Raw genomic sequence first — 11307 nt, forward strand, 5'->3', positions numbered from 1 at the left:
CTGGGTCTGCAGGACTGAATTCAGCCCTGGGACAGGGGTGCTCGGCGTGGAATCAGTGAAGTTCTTAAATTCAGGCCCCGGCTGCCCTTTACTAAGGGCGGTGAGGGATGCCAGAGGTGGGGAGCAGGGCCTGTGGCTCCCTGCATGCGATGCTTTGTTTCAGAAGGGCTTTGGCTGCATGTCAGATGCTAAGCTCGGTGGCCTTTGCTGGACATGCCCCTGTGTTAAAGGCAGGGGTGGGTCCAGTCACTGTCTATTTTATAGAAAAGGTTCAATCTTCTTTTGGTCAAACTTCGTGCAGTACAGCAAACCTCAGCCTGCTGTATGGTGCCAGTTGGCCTACAGTGATGGGTGCTATAGAAAACACTGATAGGCAGCAAATCTGGGCTTCCTTGAACTTGGCTTTGGTCTTTCCGTGTGTTCCATCGTTTCTGCCTAGGGGCAGTGTTGACTAGCGCCTGCAGACGCCTTTCTTTGCCAGATTGAGGTCTGCTCCGGAGAGGGAGCTAAAGGGTTAAAGTGTGCATGTTGTGGTGGAGGGGGGAACCTTCATGGCTCAAAACCCTTGAAGAAGGTTCAGATCCTTTTCCCTTCTCTAACTCCTGGGCCTGAGGACGTCACGGATCCTCATTAATTGCACGTACCTGTAACAGAACAGTCACTGTTTGAGATTTTTGATAGCATGGAGTCCTGCTCTCCAATACCTGTCCCGTGTTACCATGCTCCTTGGGGAAATGGTCACTGTGCATGTTGGCTCTCCAAAGTACACTCTGTATTTGAACAGAGAGTCCTGTGGCACCTTATAGACTAACAGATGTATTGGCGCATGCGCTTTCGTGGGTGAATCCCCACTTCGTCAGACGCATGACCTGTGTATTTGAAGGCAGGATTGGGTGTTGAAAGTACTAGGGCAGTTGCGTTCTTCCCCACCTAGTAATTGTTGAAAGACCAAGCCTCCTTCATCCCCAAAGCTAGCTGGCAAATTCTGCCCGGCGGTGCAGATACTATCTGAGGCCAGGCGTGGTGAGGATCCCAGCCCTTTCCTCTGGTAATGAATTTTCTTTACAAGAGCAAGTTCTTTTATTACCACCTGCTGCTGAGCTGTGGCAATCACAGCAGGGGGTGAAATTACTAGATCAGCCTTTAGGAAACACTGTGCTAGTTCTAGTGTGCAAAACTGAGCTGAATCTCAGCAGTCTGGTGTCTCAGGAGGAATACAATGTCTGTACATGGTGTGGCTGAGCCTGTCACTCTAGCACCTGACTGAAGCAGTAGGACAAAATGAAACTGAAAGGGGCCTCTGGGTAGTGCCAGTTTCAAAATGATGGTGAAGGGCTGAGGTATGTGTGCTGCTTATTAGCTATCAAAGGGTGCAGGCCAAGGGAGTGGCATTGGAAGTATTGTAGCACCCTGTTAATTAAATAGATAAATAACATTGTTAAAAAACCACCTGCATGCTGCATAAAATATCCATGTATCATTGCCTTAATGAATTGATTAGTGCTGGGAGAGCCCTGCTAAGTTTCATGTAATCCACCCCCTCCCCGGGCTAATGTAAGATTGTTCCTTATAGTATTTTCTTCAGGGCTTTGTTCACTTTTAAATTACTAGTGTAAATATTAAAAGTATCAACAATGAAAAATCATGAACTGGGCTCAGTCTTCCTACTACAGAGATCTCTAGCACCAACCTCTCTCTTCCTCCATACCTGAGTTCAGAAGGCAGCTGCAGGAAATGAACTGGTCATGAATAAAATGACCCATAGAAAGGACTGAAGAGTCCCAGAAACAGAAGAACTCTGACATCCTCAGTGGGAGGGTTGGTTCCTGGCCCACTCCAGATAGAACCCTGGGAATGGAGAGCAAAAGCAACCTAGCTCACTCAACTGCCTTGATGGGATAGGAACAGTACCTCAGTCCTGGGTCATTAAGGTTCAATCTTTCATCCAGTGGTTGTCCTTTTGAGTGTGGGATTCCCAGGCTTTCTTCTTTCCTGTTGGGGTGATCCTGTCTTTTAATCTGATTGCGGGCTGTCAGCGCAACACTATTCCAGGGTCACCTAGAGGGGAGGTGTTAAAGGACGGAATTAATATGCTACTTCCAAGATGTTCCCATCCCCTCTTGGTAGCTCAGAGCTTGGGACCTCTTGCTTTGAGCAGATGCCTGCAGTCAAGAACTTCCTGAGTGTTAATCTTCTCTTTGCCATGAAGCTCCTCTCTGGGTTTGAGCAAGTTCTTTAGCTTCTCTGGCCCAGTTTACCCATTTGTAAAATTGGGATACTGCTCAGCTGTGTTAAAGAGGGTGTTTGGAGACGTAGCTAATGTCTGTAAAGCCCCTTGAACCATGCAAAGTGCTATAAGAACGGCCACACTGGGTCAGACCAAAGGTCCATCTAGCCCAGTGTCCTGTCATCCGACCGTGGCCAATGCCAGGTGCCCCAGAGGGAATGAACAGAACAGGGAATCATCAAGTGACCCATCCCCTGTCGCCCATTCCCAGCTTCTGGCAAACAAAGGCTAGGACACCATCCCTGCCCATCCTGGCTAATAGCCATTGATGGACCTATCCTCCATGAACTTATCTAGTTCTTTATTGAACTCAGGTATGGTCTTGGCCTTCACAACATCCTCTGGCAAAGAGTTCCACAGGTTGACTGTGCTATGTAAGTGCTTAGCATTGTTGGACTTAGGCAGACTAGGCACAGGAACCTGATGTTTCACTACAGCTTTTGTAGGGTGAGTGGGTAAATTTCCAATAAAAAAAAAAACCCACCCCACAACCTGTGTAAATTATTTTGATACAAATGTGTTTTTGGACTAACCTTTGCCCAAATGTACTAAAATGGTCCCTGATGGCTGCTTCTGCTCCCCGAGCTGGAGGAGAAGATAGACGGTAGCAAAGCAGTGATTTGTATTTCAGCGTAATTGTCCTGGCATTGCACTGAAACAGCTGCAAATAAACTGAATGTGTCATTTGCAGGTTGTTTAAGAGGCTTATCAGTGGAAGGAATGGAATATGGTCACAAGATAATGGTTGCCTGCTGTTGCATAAATTCCAGGGATACTTATGGAAAATGATGGATGTAACTGCACTAATTTTATCTGATGATGGTGCAGTTAGTGACAGTTATTGTTGAACAGCTGCATTCTGATTGGCTTAAATTCTGTGTTCTGATCCAATCACAGATCAGCATATCCATAAGAGGGGGAGTTTTTTAAAAAGATTTCTAGACCATGGAAACGGTTTTCTTGTGGCTCAGTTGATTTCTGAAGCTTTATTTCACTTCATTTTTTATCGGATAAATAGTTTCTCGGCCATCTGCTTGGCAGCTCCAGAGTCTATCTGTTGTGCATATATGTGGGGGGATGTTTCCCCTCATTCTTCAGTGCTGAATGATGTGGAAGAAGTATCTTAAAAAGAGGTATCTTAAAAAGTCTCATTGCTAAATTAAAATTAGGATTAACAGTTCCTTGATCAGACCTTTTCCTTTACTATTTGGTACCAGCTTCAGAGTGGCTGTGCCATCATAGTTACCTTTGTAAAATGGAGAGTGTGAGATTTACACAATGAAGAAAAAATGTCCCAAACCAAAGAATTTGAGTTTTCCCTCATCTTGGGGTCAGAAGACTTCACCTTTCGATTGCCAGTTCAAATCTAGTGTAGCTCAGTAGTGAGGGGATCGCTACCATCTCATGTGAAATGAGTTGGTGGGTCTCCAAGTGAACAAATCTCATTAATTGACTCTTTTGTTGACAGTCTCAGCAGCAAACCAAAGGTTTAATTGGCCATGAAGCCGGAAGACGTTCTGTTCATGGATGAGGTACATTAGTACTGTACCTATGCGGTGGATCAATAGGACTTCCAGTGTCCAAGGCCAGTGGAGTTCTGTTTTTAAAATAACCAGTGGTGCTGAAAAGAATTCTTCACACAAATACTAAACTACTGTGAATACAGAGCGCACTGCAGGGTTTGAATAATTCTCTTTATAGAATCAGTGTAGAGTAGGTGTACAAAAATTAAATATTTAATACTTAAAATGTATGTAGAGCCGTATGTCTTCAAAGCATCGTACAAGCTCCTTTTTTTGGTTGAGTAATTCTCTATTGTAGATAGACGATCATCGGCTTATCAGAAATGTGGGTTGGTTACTTATTAAGACCAGTCGGTTTCCTTGATTTCAGTTTGTCTTATCAAAGGGCTTCTCTAGCTGCACTATTTAAAACTCTAGCACCACAATAGCCCTTGAGTCCAAGTTTGTTTCCATGCAAACAAAACGGAAGCAGAATATTTCTGGCACGAGGCCCTTCCGTGAGTGTTATAAAAGAGGCAGAGTGGATGTTGTCTTCACCAGAAATTATTTAGGGCAGTGGTTCTCAACCTTATTGATCCCAGGGACTGGCTTGCTGCCTTCCTAAACGATGTCAGGGAGCGCTCAGGGACTGGCGCTGGTCCATGGACTGGTCGTTGGGAAACACTGGTTTGGGGTATTCCTGTGGAGTAGGCTATGCTGCTACCCACACCCCCCTCTCCCCCGCTATGGCGTTATATTTGTGGAATTCAAAAACTCCAGTACCCTTTGAGGTGAATCGGTAGATAAACACAAGCATCTGCCTGCACAGCCAGTGGATTTCCCCACCTTCCTTCCTACCTATTGTGAGCTCTAGGTCAGTGGTTCTCAAATGTTTGTACTGGTGCCCCCTTTCACACAGCCAGCCTCTGCGTGCGACCCCCCCCCTTATACATTAAACACTTTTTTATATATTTAACACCATTATAAATGCTGGAGGCAAGCGGGGTCTGGGGTGGAGGCTGACAGCTCGCGACCCCCCCCCCGTAATAACCTTGCGACCCCCTGCGGGGTCCCAACCCCCAGTTTGAGAACCCCTGCTATAGGTCCTCTTTAATCAGCTCAATATCCTGCACTAAGCAACTGGTGGCAGCATCGCTCCTTGATCAGTAGGGGGTGCTGATGCACAGAGGAATGTGCTGCTTGACATGCTACAGTGCTGCTTTGTATTGTAATGAGGCTGGCTCCCAGGTGACCTTGTCTAGCTGCAGGATAAGATCATGATTTAAGTTTTAAGAAGTCTAGTTTGAGTTTAGAGTGATGTGAGAGGCTGCTTTGACCAGCCTGACGACAGCAGTATGGAAGTATACTATAAGCTTCACATGTTGCCTCCACCCTCTCATTCCCCAGCCGCTGTTTCTCATCGCTGACCTGAAAGAAGCATCTCTAGGGGTGAGAGAGGCGACCCCTCTGTGCTGTGACCCATTCATTCTTTGGCTTCTCTGCTGAGACTGTCAGCATGCAGGGGGGAGAGGGGTGTGTAGTGCTAGGCTGGTTTTAAGCTCATTTCACACAGGTAAGATGAAGATTTTGTCACCATGACGTTTACTAAAAATAACCAACAGTTCCATGACCTGTCTGTGACTTTTACTAAAAATAACGGGGGGGGAGGAATGACAGCTGAAGCGGCGGAGGGGGGGAGGACGGAGGGGGGGACTGACAGCCCGAGCCCCACCACCACGGACGGGGGAAGGCACAGTCCCGGCTGAAGCCAAAGAAGTCACAGAGGTCCGATAAAGTCACAGAATCCGTGACCTCTGTGACTAAATCGTATCCGTACACATAGGTATCTGAATAGCATCTGATGGCAGAGGTCTGGGCTGGATTTCAGCTGAAAGGCTCCATATCCTGTAGCAAAATGCCTTGAATGTATCAATGAAGCAAGTTGACTGTGGCCTTTTGCCCCTGCAAGTGACTAGAGGGGTTGCTTGGACCTCCTGGGGATTCACTATTGTTAGCCCAGAGAGTTTCGAGTTGCAAACAGACCTCTGCATGGAGGGGCACTAGGCGAGCTGCCTAGAAAGCAAGTCAAAATGTGAACAGCCTGGAGTTTGACCTTGGAGCGCCTCCTAAACACAAAGCTAAGCACTTGACTTTCTGGAACTTTTGGCCAGCTCTTTAGTTCCCAGATAAGCTTAAAGTACTTTGCAGTTTAGGCAGGAAGTGAAAGAGGAGTGATGGCGGTGGGAGGCATTCAGTCTGCCACCTCAGTAGATTGTACAGACCTGAGTTACACATTCAGAGATCGGATGGCTGCAGAGTGCCAGCCAGGTAGGAAGGCTGGTGCAACAGCTCCATTTGGGAGGTGGGGTTCAGACGGAGCTCAGAAGGCTCTGCTCATTCTGGAAATGACTTGTTCTTGGCTGCGCCTCTGTTTCCATGCTATAAAAATCAGGGATGCGATTTGGGTTGATGCTAGTATGTTAGAGGATGGTTGCAAGCTAGAGCAGGGGGAAATCTGTGTTAGGATTTATATGGTGGTAGGAGGCAGATGAAAGATGCTGCTCAAAAGCTCTTGGGCTAATCTGGGACCATCTCACTGTTGTGCAGGGTGGCTTGTCTGTCTTGGCGGTTTGTTCCAAGAACTAGCAAGGGTTGGGATTGCTGCAGAGGCAGGGTGAGCAGAGGGCCTACCAGCCCCTCCAGCCACTGGGGTTGAATAGTTCAGAGGGGAGTTGTTGAGACCACTGCCCTTCTGGAGGAGGATACGCATCTCCAGTGAGGATGTGGCAGATCCTAGGGGAGAAGGTATCAGTAATGTTCTTCCCATGAAAGGAGTCCGAGGAGCCTTTCAGGTTGAGCTGGGCCATGGAGTAGGACTGGCTGCAGCACCTGGAGAACTGAGAGCACATGACAAGCTTGTTAACCAAGCAGTTCGCAGGTCACCAAATTTCAGGAGAAGGGAGTTGTTTCAGACAGCTGGCTCCTAGCAGCGCTCTCAGTGCTTGCAGGCAATGAAAGAGACGGTTCTTAGTGAGTCCCTTGATGTGGCTCTGTTCCTCCCCACCCCCTAGGTTCACCACGGAGAGGCCCTGAAGAGACACTGACCTCTCCGAACAAAGGAATCCATTCAGGCCTGGATTGTATTTTTAGCAAAGCAGCAAGTGGGGAATGCAGCCTACATCAGTGTGAGATGCAGAATGATCTCATTCAGGCTGCAGCATCTGTTTGGATTGAAACAATTACTAATGATATCAGGAGATCTGCATTTGTTTTGTTAGTATAGCCAGAGACAGTGGTAAACAAGAACAGTTTTCTGTGTGTTGGAACACAACTGGGGAGAGACGCTGCCGTTCTGTTCCCGGGCTCTCACGCCTTGCATCTTGCAAACCCAGCGACTCTGCCTACAGGTTTTGAAGCCACTTGGATTTTCTTGCAAGACTTCATCGTTCAGCTTTAAAGGCGTGTAAACAATAAAGGCAGCCATGTTTACTTCCTCTCTGGTAAGGTTATCCAACCACTGAGGTTTGACATGTCAGCGAAGTGCTGTGTCTAGGAAACCCAACCAACACTAAATAGAAACAACCATCCTCGTACTCTTCATCAGATTATTTCAAAGGGCTTTGTAAGCACTACGGAGCCTTACAGCTCTCCTGTGAGGTAGGTCTGTATTTAACCACCCTTTTCACAGATGGGGTGATTAAGCGCAGAGGTCAGTGACTGACTCACTGGCGGTCAGGGAACAACCCCAGGAGTCCTGGCTTACAGCCCTACAGCTGGAACCACTAGAAACACTGCATTGCATAATGACTGGTAAAGTTGCTTAAAGATTTACACGAGACAATCCGCTTACTTCTAGCAAGTGGCTCGGCAGTCCAAGAGAGATCAGGTTTGGCAATGATCCTTGCTGCCCTGTTCTTCAGAATATGTAACCACAGCAATGGGACCATAGACGCTAGAAAGGAAACTTCTAGTCACTTCCTTCACTGCCTTCTGAATGCTTCAACCCTCCTCGTGTTCAGAAGTGGCCATGGTGCATGGGTGTCTTATTTTACGGAGTGAAAATCCCGTCACGACGAGTGGTACAAATCCATCCCCTTGGCACGAGTTACTGAAACAATCCCTACTCAGGGAGTTGAGAGAGAGATCTACAGCATGGCACCGATGAGATGTACATTGCATGTATCTTTTACACTGTGCTTGTTCACCAGCTCGGCTCCACTCAGGAGGAGCACATGCTGTCAGTCTCTCAGGACAGTTCCATTTTAAAAAGTGATTTTTCATTCCCAGAACAGATTTTTTCCTTTTGCTGTAAGTCAAGTAGGGGGCATCTTTGTCTAGCTCTCAAGAAGTGCGGGTGGAGAGTTCTACTTTGACACTTGCCGCGTGTTCCGACACACTCCACTGTGCATATCCCCAGGCTGACTTGGTGGGTGTGGGTGGAGATTACAGGTTTCGACCACAGCAGCAGAGGGTTCAGTTCTGATGGGAACCTTGGCATGATGCCGTCCCTGGGGATGTTAGCGGGAAGAACATGGGTGAGGAGGGCATGTCGGCAGCTTCCCACCAGATAGAGGTGAAAGCTCATTCAGACCAGACTCAAGCTAGGGGGTGGATGGGAACTTATTAGATACCTTTCAAGGCCCTGAAGTGAACCCACTGAAACCGAGGGAGAGGGACCTGGATCTGTTGCGTTCCCAGCACTCCCAGTTTGGGACGTGCACTCTCAGAGCACCACATGGCAGCTCGCTTCTCTGCCACCCAGTCACCCCTGGACTCTGATTGTTTTAAGTAAACATAAACGTACTGGGCCAGGGAGGTCCCTGGTGTGTCTGGCCAGTGCAGTGAGTGACACTAGACCTGGGGCTTGCCTGTTGTCAGCATCCTGAGCTGAACCTAATTGGTAACGAGATTAAAAATGAAAGTGAGCAGCACATATTTTAGCCCTGACCCTGAAGGCCCTTGGAGTGGTAGCACTCCCTATCGATTGTTTTGCCAGCTGACAAACAGCCCTTTGCTTGTGGCAGTTGTGTGGGAGTGGCCAATGGCAAGCCCGAATGAGGTTAAAAACATGTTAACTTGCCCCCACACAGTTCCCTTTGTTCCTTTTTTAGTGGGCTTGCCAAACATAGCTTGCATTGTTCGCTTCAGCTTGCCTTCAGCTCGCGCCCGCTGAAATGCCTTCCTTCGGGCAGAAAGGGGCCGTGGCAGTGTTCGCTCCTTACAGAGAGGGCCAGATTTAATCAGCGGGTGGGGTTGAAAGGTGTCTTCAGCTTGGACTCTTTGGCTCACGGACTGTCATTTACTGTGTCTGTCCAACAACTGTCCGACAACGTCAATGTTAAAGAATAGGCTCGGGACCAGCAGGTCTCTGACTTTATGCCTCATCTAACACTCAGGAGTGTTGGCGTGTTTCCTTTGTAAAGTTACTCGGTGTGGTCGGAATGGACTCGTATTCGGCTACTGTAATTTAAGCCGGCCCATGTACCGTCAGTGGTGCACATTCCACACTTTGAGAACTGATGTCCTGGCCCATATGCATTGTAGCAGTGGCTCTACAGAGTGGCACCCAACCCTTACCTGGCCAGGATGTCATGAAGGGTGAAATCTCTGCTTTCCAGAGCTCACACAATGCCTTGGCACCACTTCAGTCTCACTCGGGGTCTCAAAAGAGGATGTAAGAGGTGCCCGCCATGTGCTGGCAGAGGGGTGCCGCTTGTTCAGAGCCTGAGCCGCACATCATTTTTGTAAATTGTAGGTTTTAAAAATAAAATGGAACCAAATGGATACCTGCTTGTACCTTCCTTGATCGACTAGACTGTACGCTCTTCAAGATAGGCTGATACCGGCCTGTGAGTTTGGTAGAGCTTGTAGTGCAAAGGCGCCTGATCCTGATTTGGGCCTCTGGACACTACCACAAAGCTAACAGTGATGATAGAAATTGCTTACGTTCACCAGCAGTAAAATTGGTTGATCGGCTTTGTGCCTTCCCTGGCGTTACAGGGAAGGAGGGGGGCCGGGGATAGCGCTAACGACTCCTTGAGCTGCCTGTTCTGTACGCCTGTGCTGCTTGAGTTGGCGTATTAAAGCTATTTTCAGGGCTGTGTGTCTGCCTTGGACTTCACAACACGTCATTTCTGAGCAGAATCATGGTAAGGCCTCAAAAGAGATTTTCCTGGTTTCTGTAACTCTCTGGGCCCTGGCTTTTCACAAGGCAGAGACGCTCGGCTCGGAGCCTGTCCGGTGTGACCTGAGCGTTTGAGACTGACTGTGGAACTCTGCTCTGGCAGGCTGGAATGTCCCTTTAGCTATTTTAGTGCCATCAGCCTTTGCCCCATTGCTGCTGTGAAGTCTATATACGGAGCGGTTGGCTGACATTTCCTTTATGAGGAGGAAGGTGTCCTGTGCGAGTTGACTCCTCGTGTGGTAAGGAAGGAGTTGCTTATATCTATGGCTGGACTAGCCCAGCTGGAATCCAAGGGATACTGTCTCCCTAATGCGATTTGGATCATTAAGTGTGTACTCTGTAGACTTGCCGCCCGTTGCTCGATTTCTGAAATTGGCCTTCCTCCAAGGAAGAGGTTTTAGCCGGGTGTACGTTGTGGGAGTTCTCCTTCGGCAGGACTGAGCATAATTGGAAACCTCGGGTGCTTTAATTTCTGTAGCTCTGGGTGCAATGGTGACGACCCAAATGATTTTATCCCAGTGCGGATTGAAATACATCCTAGAACAGGGCGAGTTAATACTTGAAAGCCTCCATCTCATGGCCATTTTACCTGTTCAGTGGCACAGAAAGGGAAACCAAACCATTCGGGTTCGTTGGTCCTGAGCTTGGGAAGCCCTGGTAGCTAAACTCCCGAAAGAGCAGTGTGTCGGCACTATTGCCGGGGCCCTGTTGAGAGGTGACGCTGCTTTGGAGAAGCCATGCAGGGGAGGAGAGCGGGTAGCTCTCCAGAAAGCAGCTGGGATGTGTAAATGTTGATCGATGCTGTTTCAGCAGCAGATGCAGTGACAGGGCCCAGTTCTGCCTGACTTACGCCGCCGCCTCAGACAGAGTTTGTCCCTCAGTGAAGCGTTTCCTAACATGTGGGGTGCAAAGGACTGGCTGTGGGGCATGGAACGGTGGCAGTGCATGTTCCCTGCCAGGCTGCCTTGCCAATGTGGTGAGATGGACCGTGGGTGCAATTACTTCTGGTTTTCTGAAGGCTCAACTTCCAAGGGCTTCGGGGGAGATGCCTCCGGCTGAACGTTGCATGTTCTAGGAGACTTCCTAGGGCCTGCTCTCAGGTGGTTCTGAGCCCCTCCTCAGCCTGCTGACTTCAGGAGACCTCTCCAGCGGTCTGGGCCATTCCTGCCTGGTCTGGAGCTGCTCCTGACAGGTGGTCAGCACCTTCGGTTTCTGCTGATTTCAGTGGCAGTTGTGGGTGTTCAGCACCTTGCAGGATCGGACCTGTAAATTCTGTAAAAGCTTCTGCAATGGTCTTGGTTTCTGAGAATGAAAGAACAAATACCCTGGGGCCA

This window comes from Terrapene carolina, unplaced genomic scaffold, assembly GCF_002925995.2.
Source record: "Terrapene carolina triunguis isolate 2854851 unplaced genomic scaffold, T_m_triunguis-2.0 Scaffold193, whole genome shotgun sequence".
Lineage (NCBI taxonomy): Eukaryota > Metazoa > Chordata > Testudines > Emydidae > Terrapene > Terrapene triunguis.